Source organism: Eubalaena glacialis, chromosome 17 (assembly GCF_028564815.1).
Source record: "Eubalaena glacialis isolate mEubGla1 chromosome 17, mEubGla1.1.hap2.+ XY, whole genome shotgun sequence".
In the NCBI taxonomy this organism is placed as follows: Eukaryota; Metazoa; Chordata; class Mammalia; order Artiodactyla; family Balaenidae; genus Eubalaena; species Eubalaena glacialis.
The window spans coordinates 67,303,156-67,319,650 of NC_083732.1; positions in this window are offsets into that span (position 1 = coordinate 67,303,156).

Consider the following 16,495-nt stretch of genomic DNA (forward strand, 5'->3'; position numbering starts at 1 on the left):
CTTGGTAAAATTTATTCCTAGGTATTTTATTCTTTTTGATGCAATTGTAAATCAGATTGTTTTCTTAATTTCTCATTCCAATAGTTCATTGTTAGTGTGTTGAAACACAGCTGATTTTGTATCCTGCAACTTTACTAAATTTGTTTATTCTAACAATTTTTTGGGGGGAGAATCTTTAGGGTTTTCTATATATAATATCATGTCACCTGTAAATAGATAAAACTTCTTATTTTCTGATTTGGATGCCTTTTCTTTCTTTTTCTTGCCTAAATGCCCTGGGTAGGACTTCTAGTACTTTTTTTTTTTTTAATTAATTAATTAATTTATTTATTTATTTTTGGCTGTGTTGGGTCTTCGTTTCTGCGTGAGGGCTTTCTCTAGTTGCGGCAAGTGGGGGCCACTCTTCATCATGGTGCGCGGGCCTCTCACTGTCGTGGCCTCTCTTGTTGCAGAGCACAGGCTCCAGACGCGCAGGCTCAGTAGTTGTGGCTCATGGGCCTAGTTGCTCCGCGGCATGTAGGATCCTCCCAGACCAGGGCTCGAACCCACGTCCCCCACATTAGCAGGCAGACTCTCAACCACTGCGCCACCAGGGAAGCCCTCTAGTACTATTTTTAATAAAAGTTTAAAGAGGGCTTCCCTGGGCTTCCCTGGTGGCACAGTGGTTAAGAATCCACCTGCCAATGAGGGGGACACAGGTTCAAGCCCTGGTCCGGGAAGATCCCACATGCTGTGGAGCAACTAAGCCCATGCGCCACAACTACTGAGCCTGCGCTCTAGAGCCCCCGAGCCACAACTACTGAGCCTGCACGCCGCAACTACTGAAGCCCGTGCACCTAGAGCCCGTGCTCTGCAACAGGAGAAGCCACCGCAATGAGAAGCCCGCACAATGAAGAGTAGCCTCCACTAGCCGCAACTAGAGAAAGCCCGTGCACAGCAACGAAGACCCAGTGCAGCCAAAAATAAAATAAAAATTAAAAAAAAAAAAAGAGGTCTTCCCTGGTGGCGCAGCGGTTAAGAATCCGCCTGCCAATGCAGGGGGCATGGGTTCGAGACCTGGTCCGGGAAGATCCTACATGCTGCAGAGCAACGAAGCCCGTGCGCCACAACTACTGAACCTGTGCTCTAGAGCCCGTGAGCCACAACTACTGAAGCCCGCATGCCACAACTACTGAAGCCCATGTGCCTAGAGCCCGTGCTCTGCAACAAGAGAAGCCACTGCAGTGAGAAGCCTGGCCACTGCAACGAAGAGTAGCCCCTGCTCACTGCAACTAGAGAAAGCCCATTCGTGGTAATGAAGACCCAATGCAGGAAGGAAGGAAAAAGGAAGGAAGGAAGGAAAAAGGAAGGAAGGGAAGGAAGGAAAGAAGTAAAGTAAGTAAGTTAAGTAAGTAAGTAAGTAAGCAAAGTAAGTAAGTAAAGTAAGTAAGTAAAGTAAGTAAGTAAAGTAAGTAAGTTAAGTAAGTAAAGTAAGTAAGTAATTAAAGTAAGGGCATTCTTGCCTTGTTCCTGATCTTAGAGAAAAAAATTTTCAGCCTTTCACCATTTAGTATGATGTTAGCTGTGGGCTTGTCATATATGGCCTTTATTATGTTGAGGTACATTGCCTCTATACCCATTTTGTTGAGAGTTTTTATAATGAAAGATGTTGAATTTTGTCAAATGTTTTCTCTGCATCTATTGATTTTTATCCTTTTGTTAATGAAGTGTATCACATTCATTGATTTGCAGATGTGGATCCATCCTTACGTCCCTGGAATAAATCTCACTTGATTATGGCATATGATCCTTTTAATATGCTGTTATAATCAGTTTGCTAATATTTTATTGAGGATTTTTGTGTTTATGTTCCTCAGGGTTATCGGTCTATAGTTTTCTTGTAGTATCCTTGTCTGTTTTTGGTATCAGGGTAATGCTGGCCTGGTAAGATGAATTTGCACGTGTTCCCTCCTCTTCTATTTTTTGGAAAGGTTGAGAAAGATTGGTTTTAATTCCTCTTCAGATGTTTGGTGAAATTCACCAGTGAATCCATTTGCTCCTGGGCTTTTTTTGTTATTGGATGGTTTTTGATTACTGACTCAATCTTACCACTCATGATTTTTCTGTTCAGATTTTCTATTTATTCATAATTCAGTCTTGGTAGGTTGTAGAAATTTATCCACTATTCTAAGTTGGCATGTGTTTATTATTCATAATATTCTCTTATAATACTTTGTATTTCTGTGTTATCAATTGTAATATCTCCCCTTTCATTTCTAATATTATTTATATTATTTCTAATAAGTTCTTCTTTATTAGTTAGCCTACCTAAAAGTTTGTCTATTTTTTTTATCTTTTCCAAAAAACAGCTCTTAGGTTCATTGATTTTTTTCCTAATGTCTTTTTTAGTCTCTATTTCATTGATTTCCACTTGAATTTGTTATTTCCTTCCTTCTACTAACCTTAGACTTAGGTTTTTCTTTTTTATAGTTCCTTAACATGTAAAGTTAGGTTGGCTATTTGAGATCTTTCTTTTTTCTTTTTCTTTTTTCTTTTAAAACATCTTTATTGAAGTATAATTGCTTTACAATGGTGTGTTACTTTCTGCTTTATAACAAAGTGAATCAGTTATACATATACATATGTTCCCATATCTCTTCCCTCTTGCATCTCCCTCCCTCCCACCCTCCCTATCCCACCCCTCTAGGTGGTCACAAAGCACTGAGCTGATCTCCCTGTGCTATGCGGCTGCTTCCCACTAGCTATCTATTTTACATTTGGTAGTGTATATATGTCCATGACACTCTCTCACCCTGTCACATCTCACCCCTCCCCCTCCCCATATCCTCAAGTCCATTCTCTAGTAGGTCTGTGTCTTTATTCCCGTCTTGCCACTAGGTTCTTCATGACCTTTTTTTTTTTCCCTTAGATTCCATATATATGTGTTAGCATACTGTATTTGTTTTTCTCTTTCTGACTTACTTCACTCTGTATGACAGACTCTAACTCCATCCACCTCATTACAAACACCTCCATTTCATTTCTTTTTATGGCTGAGTAATATTCCATTGTATATATGTGCCACATCTTCTTTATCCATTCATCCGATGATGGACACCTAGGTTGCTTCCATGTCCTGGCTATTGTAAACAGAGCTGCAATGAATATTTTGGTACATGACTCTTTCTGAATTATGGTTTTCTCAGGGTATATGCCCAGTAGTGGGATTGCTGGGTCATATGGTAGTTCTATTTTTAGTTTTTTAAGGAACCTCCATACTGTTCTCCATAGTGGCTGTATCAATTTACATTCCCACCAACAGTGCAAGAGTGTTCCCTTTTCTCCACACCCTCTCCAGCATTTATTGTTTCTAGATTTTTTGATGATGGCCATTCTGACCGGTGTGAGATGATACCTCATTGTAGTTTTGATTTGCATTTCTCTAATGATTAATGATGTTGAGCATTCTTTCATGTGTCTGTTGGCAATCTGTATCTCTTCTTTGGAGAAATGTCTATTTAGGTCTTCTGCCCATTTTTGGATTGGGTTGTTTGTTTTTTTGTTATTGAGCTGCATGAGCTGCTTGTAAATCTTGGAGATTAATCCTTTGTCCGTTGCTTCATTTGCAAATATTTTCTCCCATTCTGAGGGTTGTCTTTTGGTCTTGTTTATGGTTTCCTTTGCTGTGCAAAAGCTTTTAAGTTTCATTAGGTCCCATTTGTTTATTTGTGTTTTTATTTCCATTTCTCTAGGACCTGGGTCAAAAAGGATCTTGCTGTGACTTATGTCATACAGTGTTCTGCCTATGTTTTCCTCTAAGAGTTTGATAGTGTCTGGCCTTACACTTAGGTCTTTAATCCATTTTGAGTTTATTTTTGTGTATGGTGTTAGGGAGTGTTCTAATTTCATACTTTTACATGTACCTGTCCAATTTTCCCAGCACCACTTATTGAAGAGGCTGTCTTTTCTCCACTGTATATGCTTGCCTCCTTTATCAAAGATAAGGTGACCATATGTGCGTGGGCTTATCTCTGGGCTTTCTATCCTGTTCCATTGATCTATATTTCTGTTTTTGTGCCAGTACCAAACTGTCTTGATTACTGTAGCTTTGTAATATAGTCTGAAGTCAGGGAGCCTGATTCCTCCAGCTCCATTTTTCGTTCTCAAGATTGCTTTGGCTATTCGGGGTCTTTTGTGTTTACATACAAATTGTGAAATTTTTTGTTCTAGTTCTGTGAAAAATGCCAGTGGTAGTTTGATAGGGATTGCATTGAATCTGTAGATTGCTTTGGGTAGCAGAGTCATTTTCACAATGTTTATTCTTCCAATCCAAGAACATGGTATATCTCTCCATCTATTTGTATCATCTTTAATTTCTTTCATCAGTGTCCTATAATTTTCTGCATACAGGTCTTTTGTCTCCTTAGGTAGGTTTATTCCTAGGTATTTTATTCTTTTTGTTGCAATGGTAAACGGGAGTGTTTTCTTAATTTCACTTTCAGATTTTTCATCATTAGTATACAGGAATGCAAGAGATTTCTGTGCATTAATTTTGTATCCTGCTACTTTACCAAATTCATTGATTAGCTCTAGTAGTTTTCTGGTAGCATCTTTAGGATTCTCTATGTATAGTATCATGTCATCTGCAAACAGTGACAGCTTTACTTCTTCTTTTCCGATTTGGATTCCTTTTATTTCTTTTTCGTCTCTGATTGCTGTGGCTAACACTTCCAAAACTATGTTGAATAATAGTGGTGAGAGTGGGCAACCTTGTCTTGTTCCTGATCTTAGTGGAAATGGTTTCAGTTTTTCACCATTGAGGACAATGTTGGCTGTGGGTTTGTCATATACGGCCTTTATTATGTTGAGGAAAGTTCCCTCTATGCCTACTTTCTGCAGGACTTTTATCATAAATGGGTGTTGAATTTTGTCGAAAGCTTTCTCTGCATCTATTGAGATGATCATATGGTTTTTCTCCTTCAATTTGTTAATATGATGTATCACGTTGATTGATTTGCGTATATTGAAGAATCCTTGCATTCCTGGAATAAACCCCACTTGATCATGGTGTATGATCCTTTTAATGTGCTGTTGGATTCTGTTTGCTAGTATTTTGTTGAGGATTTTTGCATCTATGTTCATCAGTGATATTGGCCTGTAGTTTTCTTTCTTTGTGACATCTTTGCCTGGTTTTGGTATCAGGGTGATGGTGGCCTCGTAGAATGAGTTGGGGAGTGTTCCTCCCTCTGCAATATTTTGGAAGAGTTTGAGAAGGATAGGTGTTAGCTCTTCTCTAAATGTTTGATAGAATTCGCCTGTGAAGCCATCTGGTCCTGGGCTTTTGTGTGTTGGAAGATTTTTAATCACAGTTTCAATTTCAGTGCTTGTGATTGGTCTGTTCATATTTTCTATTTCTTCCTGGTTCAGTCTCGGCAGGTTGTGCATTTCTAAGAATCTGTCCATTTCTTCCAGGTTGTCCATTTTATTAGCATAGAGTTGCTTGTAGTAATCTCTTATGATCGTTTGTATTTCTGCAGTGTCAGTGGTTACTTCTCCTTTTTCATTTCTAATTCTATTAATTTGAGTCTTCTTTTTTCTCTTGATGAGTCTGGCTAATGGTTTATCAATTTTGTTTATCTTCTCAAAGAACCAGCTTTTAGTTTCATTGATTTTTGCTATTGTTTCCTTCATTTCTTTTTCATTTATTTCTGATCTGATCTTTATGATTTCTTTCCTTCTGCTAGCTTTGGGGTTTTTTTGTTCTTCTTTCTCTAATTGCTTTAGGTGCAAGGTTAGGTTGTTTATTCGAGATGTTTCCTGTTTCTTGATGTAGGCTTGTATTGCTATAAACTTCCCTCTTAGAACTGCTTTTGCTGCATCCCATAGGTTTTGGATCGTCGTGTCTCCATTGTCATTTGTTTCTAGGTATTTTTTTATTTCCCCTTTGATTTCTTCAGTGATCACTTCGTTATTAAGTAGTGTATTGTGTAGCCTCCATGTGTTTGTATTTTTTACAGATCTTTTCCTGTAATTGATATCTAGTCTCATAGCGTTGTGGTCGGAAAAGATACTTGATACGATTTCAATTTTTTTAAATTTACCAAGGCTTGATTTGTGACCCAAGATATGATCTATCCTGGAGAATGTTCCATGAGCACTTGAGAAAAATGTGTATTCTGTTGTTTTTGGGTGGAATGTCCTATAAATATCAATTAAGTCCATCTTGTTTAATGTATCATTTAAAGCTTGTGTTTCCTTATTTATTTTCATTTTGGATGATCTGTCCATTGGTGAAAGTGGGGTGTTAAAGTCCCCTACTATGATTGTGTTACTGTCGATTTCCCTTTTTATGGCTGTTAGTACTTGCCTTATGTATTGAGGTGCTCCTATGTTGGGTGCATAAATATTTACAATTGTTATACCTTCCTCTTGGATCGATCCCTTGATCATTATATAGTGTCCTTCTTTGTCTCTTGTAATAGTCTTTATTTTAAAGTCTATTTTGTCTGCTATGAGAATTGCTACTCCAGCTTTCTTTTGATTTCCATTTGCATGGAATATCTTTTTCCATCCCCTCACTTTCAGTCTGTATGTGTCTCTAGGTCTGAAGTGGGTCTCTTGTAGACAGCATATATATGGGTCTTGTTTTTGTAACCATTCAACCAGTCTGTGTCTTTTGGTGGGAGCATTTAATCCATTTACATTTAAGGTAATTATCAATATGTATGTTCCTATTCCCATTTTCTTAAATGTTTTGGGTTTGTTATTGTATGTCTTTTCCTTCTCTTGTGTTTCCTGCCTCGAGAAGTTCCTTTAGCATTTGCTGTAAAGCTGGTTTGGTGGTGCTGAATTCTCTTAGCTTTTGCTTGTCTGTAAAGGTTTTAATTTCTCCATCAAATCTGAATGAGATCCTTGCTGGGTAGAGTAATCTTGGTTGTAGGTTTTTCTCCTTCATCACTTTAAGTATATCCTGCCACTCCCTTCTGGCTTGCAGAGTTTCTGCTGAAAGATCAGCTGTTAACCTTATGGGGATGCCCTTGTGTGTTATTTGTTGTTTTTCCCTTGCTGCTTTTAATATGTTTTCTTTATATTTAATTTTTGATAGTTTGATTAATATGTGTCTTGGTGTGTTTCTCCTTGGATTTATCCTGTATGGGACTCTCTGTGCTTCCAGGACTTGATTAACTATTTCCTTTCCCATATTAGGGAAGTTTTCAACTATAATCTCTTCAAATATTTTCTCAGTCCCTTTCTTTTTCTCTTCTTCTTCTGGGACCCCTATAATTCGAATGTTGGTGCGTTTAATGTTGTCCCAGAGGTCTCTGAGACTGTCCTCAGTTCTTTTCATTCTTTTTTCTTTATTCTGCTGTGCAGTAGTTATTTCCACCATTTTATCTTCCAGGTCACTTATCCGTTCTTCTGCCTCAGTTATTCTGCTATTGATCCCATCTAGAGTATTTTTAATTTCATTTATTGTGCTTTTCATCGTTGCTTGGTTCCTCTTTAGTTCTTCTACGTCCTTGTTAAATGTTTCTTGCATTTTGTCTATTCTATTTCCAAGATTTTGGATCATCCTTACTATCATTATTCTGAATTCTTTTTCAGGTGGACTACCTATTTCCTCTTCATTTGTTAGGTCTGGTGTGTTTTGACCCTGCTCCTTCATCTGCTGTGTGTTTTTCTGTCTTCTCATTTTGCTTATCTTACTGTGTTTGGGGTCTCCTTTTCACAGGCTGCAGGTTCGTAGTTCCCGTTGTTTTTGGTATCTGTCCCCAGTGGCTAAGGTTGGTTCAGTGGGTTGTGTAGGTTTCCTGGTGGAGGGAACTAGTGCCTGTGTTCTGGTGGATGAGGCTGGATCTTGTCTTTCTGGTGGGCACGTCCACGTCTGGTGGTGTGTTTTGGGGTGTCTGTGGCCTTATTATGATTTTAGGCAGCCTCTCTGTTAATGGATGGGGCTGTGTTCCTGTCTTGCTAGTTGTTTGGCATAGGGTGTCCAGCACTGTAGCTTGCTGGTCGTTGAGTGAAGCTGGGTCTTGATGTTGAGATGGAGATCTCTGAGAGATTTCTGCCGTTTGGTATTACGTGGAGCTGGGAGGTCTCTTGTGGACCAGTGTCCTGAAGTTGGCTCTCCCACCTCAGAGGCACAGCCCTGATGCCTGGCTGGAGCACCAAGAGCCTTTCATCCACACGGCTCAGAATAAAAGGGAGAAAAAAATAGAAAGAAAGAAAGAAAGAGGATAAAATAAAATAAAATAAAGCTATTATAATAAAAAATAAGAAAAAAATTATTAAGAATAAATTTATTAAAAATTTTTTTTTAATATTTAAAAATAGATTTATTAATTTTTTATAATAAAAAGTTAAAAAAAATTAAAAAAATTTATTAAGAAAAATTTTTTTGATTTTTTTAAAATTAAAAAAAATTTTTTTAATTTTTAAAAATAGAAAATAAGGAAAAAATATTAAGAAAACATTAGGGGAAAAAAAATTTTTAAGTAAAAAAAAAAAAAAACAAAAACAGACGGACCTAACCTTAGGACTAACGGTGAGAGCAAAGCTATACAGACAAAATCTCACCCAGAAGCATACACATATACACTCACAAAAAAAGGAAAAGGGGAAAAATTAATATATCCTGCTCCCAAAGTCCACCTCCTAAATTTGGGATGATTCGTTGTCTATTCAGGTATTCAACAGATGCAGGCACATCAAGTTGTTTGTGGAGCTTTAATCCGCTGCTTCTGAGGCTGCTGGGAGAGATTTCCCTTTCTCTTCTTTGTTCGTACAGCTCCCGGGGTTCAGCTTTGGATTTGGACCCGCCTCTGCATGTAGGTCTCCTGAGGGCGTCTGTTCCCCGCCCAGACAGAACGGGGTTAAAGGAGCAGCTGATTCGGGGGCTCTGGCTCAGTCAGGCCGGGGGGAGGGAGGGGTACAGAGGAGGCGGGGCGAGCCTGCGGCGGCAGAAGCCGGCGTGACGTTGCAGCAGCCTGAGGCGCGCCGTGCGCTCTCCCGGGGAAGTTGTCCCCGGATCACGGGAGCCTGGCCGTGGCGGGCTGCACTGGCTCCCGGGAGGGGCGGTGTGGAGAGTGACCTGTGCTCGCACACAGGCTTTTTGGTGGCAGCAGCAGCAGCCTTAGCATCTCATGCCCGTCTCTGGGGTCTGCGCTGATAACCGCGGCTCGCGCCCGTCTCTGGGGTCCGCGCTGATAGCCGTGGCTCGCACCCACCTCTGGAGCTTGTTTAGGCGGTGCTCTGAATCCCCTCTCCTTGCGCGCCGCGAAACAAAGAGGCAAGAAAAAGTCTCTTGCCTATTCGGCAGCTGCAGTCTTTTTCCTGGACTCCCTCCCAGCCAGCACCGAAGCCCGAGCCTCAGCTCCCAGCCCCCGCCCGCCCCGGCGGCTGAGCAGACAAGCCTCTCGGGCTGGTGAGTGCTGGTCGGCACCGCTCCTCTTTGCGGGAATCTCTCCGCTTTGCCCTCCGCAACACTGTAGCTGCGCTCTCCTCCGCGGCTCTGAAGCTTCCCCCCTCTGCCACCCACAGTCTCTGCCCGCGAAGGGGCTTCCTAGTGTGTGGAAACCTTTCCTCCTTCACAGCTCCCTCCCACTGGTGCAGGTCCCGTCCCTATTCTTTTGTCTCTGTTATTTCTTTTTTCTTTTGCCCTACCCAAGTACATGGGGATTTTCTTGCCTTTTGGGAGGTCTGACGTCTTCTGCCAGCGTTCAGTGGGTGTTCTGTAGGAGCAGTTGCACGTGTAGATGTATTTCTACTGTATCTGTGGGAAGGAAGGTGATCTCCGCGTCTTACTCTTCCGCCATCTTGCCCCTCCCTCTCTTTTTTCTTTTTTTAATTAATTTTTTGTTTTTATTTTTGGCTGCGTTGGGTCTTCGTTGCTGTGCGCGGGCTTTCTCTAATTGCAGCGAGTGGGGGCTACTCTTTGTTGCAGTGCGTGGGCTTCGCATTGTCGTGGCTTCTCTTGGTGCAGAGCATGGGCTCTAGGCACGTGGGCTTCAGTAGTTGTGGCACATGGGCTCAGTAGTTGTGGTGCACAGGCTTAGTTGCTCCGCAGCATGTGGGATCTTCCCGGGCCAGGGATCGAACCTGTGTCCCCTGCATTGGCAGGCGGATTCTCAACCACTGCGCCACCAGGGAAGCCCTTTCTTTTTTCTTTATGTAAGTGTTTACTGCTATAAACTTCCCTCTTACAACTGCTTCTGCTGCATCCCATAAGTTTTGGTATGTTGTATTTCCAATTTTTATTTGCCCCAAGATATTTTTTATTTCTCTTTCAATTTCTTTTTCAACCCATTGATCGCTTAGGAGCATTTTGTTTTATCTCCATGTATTTGTGCATATTGTAGTTTTCCTCTTGTAATGGATTCCTAGTTTCATACCACTGTGGTCAGAAAAGATGATTGATATGATTTCAGTCTTCTTATATTTATTGACTTAATGGCCTAATATATAGCTATCCTTGAAGAATGTTCCATGTGTATTTGAGAAGAATGTGTATTCTGCTGCTTTTGGATGGAATGTTCTGTAAATGTCTAAGTCCATCTGGTCTAATGTATAGCTTAAGTCTAATGTTTCATTTTTGAATTTTGGTCTAGATGATATATCCAATGTTGAATGTGGGGCACTAAAGCTCCCTACTATTACTGTCTCTTTCTCCCTTCAGAGATGTTTATATTTGCTATATAGCAATATATATATTTGGGTGCTTTGATGTTGGGTATATGTGTATTTATGATTGCTATATCTTCTTGATGAATCGAGCCCCTTTATCCTTACATATTGACCTTCCTTGTCTCTTATTAATGTTTTTGGCTTAAAGTCTACTGTGTTTGATACAAGTGTAGCTACCTCCACATACTTTTTATTTCCACTGGCAAGGAATATATTTTTCCATCCCTTCACTCTGAGCCTATGTGTGTCCTTAAACCTGAAGTGAGTCTCTTGTAGGCAGCATATAGTTGGGTCTTGATTTTAATCCATCCAGCCATTCTGGGTGTTTTCATTGGTGAATTCAACCCACACATATTTAGAGTTATTACTGATATGTAAGGACTTAACTAATGCAATCTTATTAATAAGTTCTCTGTTTGTTTTATATTTCCATTGTTTATTTTTAACCTCTGTTTCTGGCTACCTTTGTAAATTGGTGATTTTTTATGATAGTATATTCTGTTTCCCCTTTATCTTTTGTGCTTTTACTATAGGTTTTTGCCTTGTGGTTATTATGATGCTTACATAAGACATCTGGTAGATAAAACAGTCTATTTTAAGCTGATAGCAACTTCAGTTTTCTACAAGAGCTTCACCCTTTTACTTTCCCTCTTTTAAGTTTTTGATGCATTATTTACTTTTTATATTGTGTATTCATTAACAAATTATAGTAGCTATAATTATTTTTAATACTCTTTTCTTTTGATGTTTATACTGTAGTTAAGTGGTTAACACACCATCCTACTACAGAATTAGTTTTTTAAGTTTGACTGAATATTTACTTTTACCCATATGCTGTATACTTTTGTACGCTTTCATGTTTACTAATTGGCATCTTTAAATTTCAGCTTGAAAAACCCCTTTTAGCATGTCTTGCAAAGCAGGTCTAGTGGTGATGAACTCCTTCAGATTTTTTTTTTCTGCTCTAGGAAAATCTTTATGTCTCCTTCATATCTGAAGGATAGATTTGCTGGATGGAATATTTTGGGCTGGCAATTTTTTTCTTTCAACACTTTGAATATATCATTGCTTCTCTCCTGACCTAGAGTTTTAGCTGAGAAATCTGCTGAGAGCAGGCCTAATGGGACTTTCTTTATAGGTTACTATCTTTTTTTCCTTGGCTGCTGTTAGGATTATCTCTTTATTTTTGATTTTTGACAGGTTCATTATAATGTGTCTTGGATAAGGTTTTATTTGCACTGAGATAATAGGGTTATATTAGCTTTGTGAACTTGGATGTATAATTCTCTCCCCAGGTTTGGAAAGTTCTCAGCTATTATTGCTTTATTTTAAATTGAGGTATAATTGACATATGTCATTGTATTAGTTTCAGGTGTACAACATAATGATTTGATATTTGTATATATTGCAAAATGATCACCACACGTTAACATCCATCACCATATGCAGTTACAAATTTTTTTCTTGTGATGAGAACTTTTAAGATATACTCTCTTAGCAACTTTCAATTATGCGATACAGTATTAACAACTATAGTCACCGTGACTTATGTATTTTATAAATAAAATAAATACATCCCCACGACTTATTTATTTTATAACTCAAAGTTTGTACGTTTTGACCTCCTTCACCCATTCTACCAACCCCTCCCCCCCACCTACCCCTGGCAACCACTAATCTGTTCCCTATATCTGTGACTTTGGGAGTTTTTGTTTGCTTCTCTGTTTAGATTCCACATATAAGTGATGTCACATGGTATTTGATTTTCTCTGACTTATTTCATTTAGCATAATGTCCTCGAGTTCCATCCGTGTTTTCGCAAATGGCGAGATTTCATGTCATTTCTTTTTTTATGGCAGAATAATATTCCATTGTGTGTGTTTGTGTATAAAATATACACATAGACACCATATCTTCTTTATCTATTCATCCATCATAGACACTTAGGTTGTTTCCATATGTTGGCTATTGTAAATAATGCTGCAATGAATTTGGACATGTGTGTATCTTCTTGAGTTAATGTTTTCGATTTCTTCACATAAATAAATACCCAGAGGCAGACTTGTTGGATCATATGGAAACTCTATTTTTAATTTTCTTAGGAACCTCCATATGTTTTTCATAGTGGCTGCACCAATTCACATTCTCAATCACAGTGTACAAAGTATTCCCTTTTCTCCACATCTTCGCCAACATTTGTTATTTCTTGTCTTTTTGATAATAGCCATTCTGACAGGTGTGAGGTGGTGCCTCATTGTGGTTTTGATTTTCATTTCCCTGATCATTAGTGATGATGAGCATCTTTTCATGTACCTGTTGGCCATTTGTATTTCTTTTTTGGAAAAATGTCTATTCAGACACTCTGCCCATTTTTAAATTAGATTGTTTGTTTTGATATTGAGTTGTATGATTTCTTCATGTTTCAGATATTAATCCCTTATCAGATATATAATTTGCAAATATTTTCTCCCATTCTTTTTGTTTTCTTTTCACTTTGTTGATGGTTTCCTTTGCTGTGCAGAAGCCTTTTGATTTGATGTAGTCCTCTTTGTTAGTATTGCTTGTTGCCTTTGCTTTTAAGGTCATATCTAAAAAATCTTAGCCAAGACTGATGTCAAGGAGCTTATCACCTATGTTTTCTTCCAGGAGTTTTATGGTTTCAGGTCTTACACTCAAACTTCAATTGATTTATAGTTAATTATCATGTAATTTCCAGCTTCATTCTTTTGCATGTGGTTGTCCAGTTTTCCCAATACCATTTTTGAAGACACTGTCCTTTCCCAGTTGTATATTCTTGGCTCCTTTGTTGTAAGTTAATTGGCCATATATGCATGGGTTTAATTTTGGGCTCTCTATCCTGTTCCATTGATCTATGTGTCTGTTGTTATGACAATACCATACTGCTTTGATTACTATAGCTTTGTAATATAGTTTGAAATCACGGAGTGTGATGCCTCCAGCTTTATTCTTTATCAAGATTGCTTTGGCTATTCAGGGTTTTCATGGTTCCATGCAAATTTTAGGATTGTTTGTTCTGTTTCTGTTAAGAAAAAAAAAATGGCAGCAGAATTTTGATAGGGATTGCATTGAATCTGTAGATTGCTTTGGGTAGTATGGACATTTTAACAGTATTAATTATTCCAATCCATGAGCATGAAATATCTTTCCATTTATTTATGCAAGTGGGGTATTAAAGTCCCTACCTTTATTGTTTTGCTGTCTATTTCTCCTTTTAGTTCAATTAATTTGTCTTATATATTTAGGTACTCCTATCTTGGGTGCATAAATATTTACAAATGTTTTGTCTTCTTGTTGGATTGACCTCTATCATTATGTAATGTCCTTTTTGTCTCTTAATGAGAGACAATGTTTATTTTAAATAATGTTTATTTTAGTCTATTTTGTCTGATATAAGTATAGCTATCTCAGCTTTCTTCTGGTTTCCATTTGCATGGAATATCTTTTCCCATCCCTTTACTTTAAGTCTGTGTATGTCCTTATATCTGGAGTCTCCTATAGGCACTATAGAGATAGGGTGGCTGAATGGATTAAAAAAAAAAGAGACCTATTTCTTTTTACTGGAGAATTTAGTCCATTTACATTTGAAGAAATTATTGATATGTGTGTGTTTATTGTGTGGTAATTGTTTTCTGGCTGTTTTGTAGTTCCTCTGTTCCTTTCTTTTTCTCTTGTTCTCTTCCTTTGTGGTTTGACTTTCTTTAATAGTATGCTTCAATTCCTTTATCTTTTGTGTATCTGCTATAGACTTTTGCTTTGTGGTTACCATGAGCCTTGCATATAACACCTTATATCTACAGCAGTCTATTTTAATTTGATAACAAGTTTGAGTGCATTCTAAAGCTCTACATTTTTATTCTCTCCCCCACCTCCAAATTTTATATTTTTGATGTCACATTTTACATCTTTTTATCTTTTGTATCCCTTAATTATTGTAGTTATAATTGTTTTTTACTAAAACGTTTGTCTTTTAACCTTCACTAGTAGGTTAGGAAATTTTTCAGCCATGACTTCTCCAAATACATTTTCTGCCACTTTTTCTTTCTCTTCCCTTCTGAGACCTCTATAATACAAACGTTGGTCTGCTTGATGTTGTCCCATAAGTCCCTTAAACTATCTTCTTTTTTTTTTTTTTCCTGCTCTGATGGGGTGAGTTTTTGTGCTTCATATAGTCTGCTGTTAAACCTCTCTAGTACATTTTTTCCAGTTCAGTTATTGTATTCTTCATTAATATGACTTATGTTTGGTACTTTCTTATACAGCATTTTCTGTCTTTTTTTGAAGTTCTCACTGGGTTCATCTATTCTTCTCCCGAGTTCAGTGAGCACCTTTATGACCATTACTTTAAACTCTTTATCAGATAAATCACTTATTTTCATCTCATTAAGGATTTTTTCCTGAGATTTTATCTTGTTCTTTCATTTGGAACATAGTTCTCTTTTTCTTCATTTTCCTTGACTTTCTGTGTTGGTTTCTGTGCATTAGGTAAACGAGTCACTTCTCCTAGTCTTGAAAGAGTGGCCTCATGTAGGACAGGAACCTTATCGTTTAACCCTGTCTATCTCTTTGTTGTCTTTCAAACTTTTGTGATTGTCCAAGAAGATTTATTTTTATTGGCTCCCAGTAGTTGAGAGTGTGCCAAGACCTGTAAGTGTCCCAAAGAGGAGAATCTCAGTCAGCATCTGGATTTAGGCTGACTGGAAGCCAGAAACTCAGGCAGCAGCTTTTAAAGTATTCAAATGTATACAGTCCAGTGGGACCAGGTTAGGGAAGTTTTCAGCCATGACTTCTTTGAACAAGCTTTCTGCCTCTTTCTCTCTCTCTTCTTTTTTTGGGACCCCTATAATATGTATATTGATCCTCTTAATGATTTCCCATAAGTCCCTTACACTATTGTCTCTCTTTCTCTTTCTGTTCCCCAGCCCCACCCCAGATGAATTCTACTCCCTGGATTTGAGTTTGCTGATTCTTCCTTCTGCTTGACTAGTCTGCTGTTGAACCCCTCTATTGAATTTTTCAGTACAGTTATTGGATTCTTACACTCTGTGATTTCTATTTGGTACTTTAAAATATTTTTTCTCTTTATGGAAATTCTCACTTTGTTCATGCAATGTTTTCCTGACTTCAGTGAACATCTGTATATTATTTTGAAATGTCTATTGGGTAACCACTTATATCTGTTTCATTAAGATCTGTTTCTGGATATTTGTCTCGTTCTTTGTTTGTAACATATTTCTCTGTTTCTTCATTTTCTTTGACTGTGTTGGTTTCTGTGCTTGGACAAAACAGTCACCTCTCCCAGTCTTGACAAAGTGGTCTTGTGTTAAGAGATGAACCTCATCAGTAAGCCTGGCCCATGCTCCTAGTTGTCTCTCAAGGCTTTGTGATGGTCCAAGCTGCTTTCTTTGTTCTTATTGGCTCTCAGTAGTTGAAGGTGTACCCAGATATGACAGTGTCCCAAAGGGGAGGACTGCGACCAACACATAGATACAGGCTGGTTGGAAGCTGGACCTTTAAGCAGCAGCTGGTGAAGTTTGTATTTAGACCTTCCAGGTGGGCGTTTTGCCTGCTCCCTCTGATTTGGGCCTGGGTCTATGGCAGTGGGGGTGTGTGTGTGCACGTGCGCGTGCTCCTGAGTCTAAGAACTCCTTTGTTGTTTGCTGCAGTCCTGTGGGACTTGTGAATGTCAACTTGTGAACCCTGTTGGCTATCAGAGTCAGGTGATCCAGGGGTCTTTCCCTCAGGCAGCAGCCGTAAAAGCTGGGGCATAAGACACTTGTAAAAGCTCCTTTCAGGGATATACTGGTGACTTGAA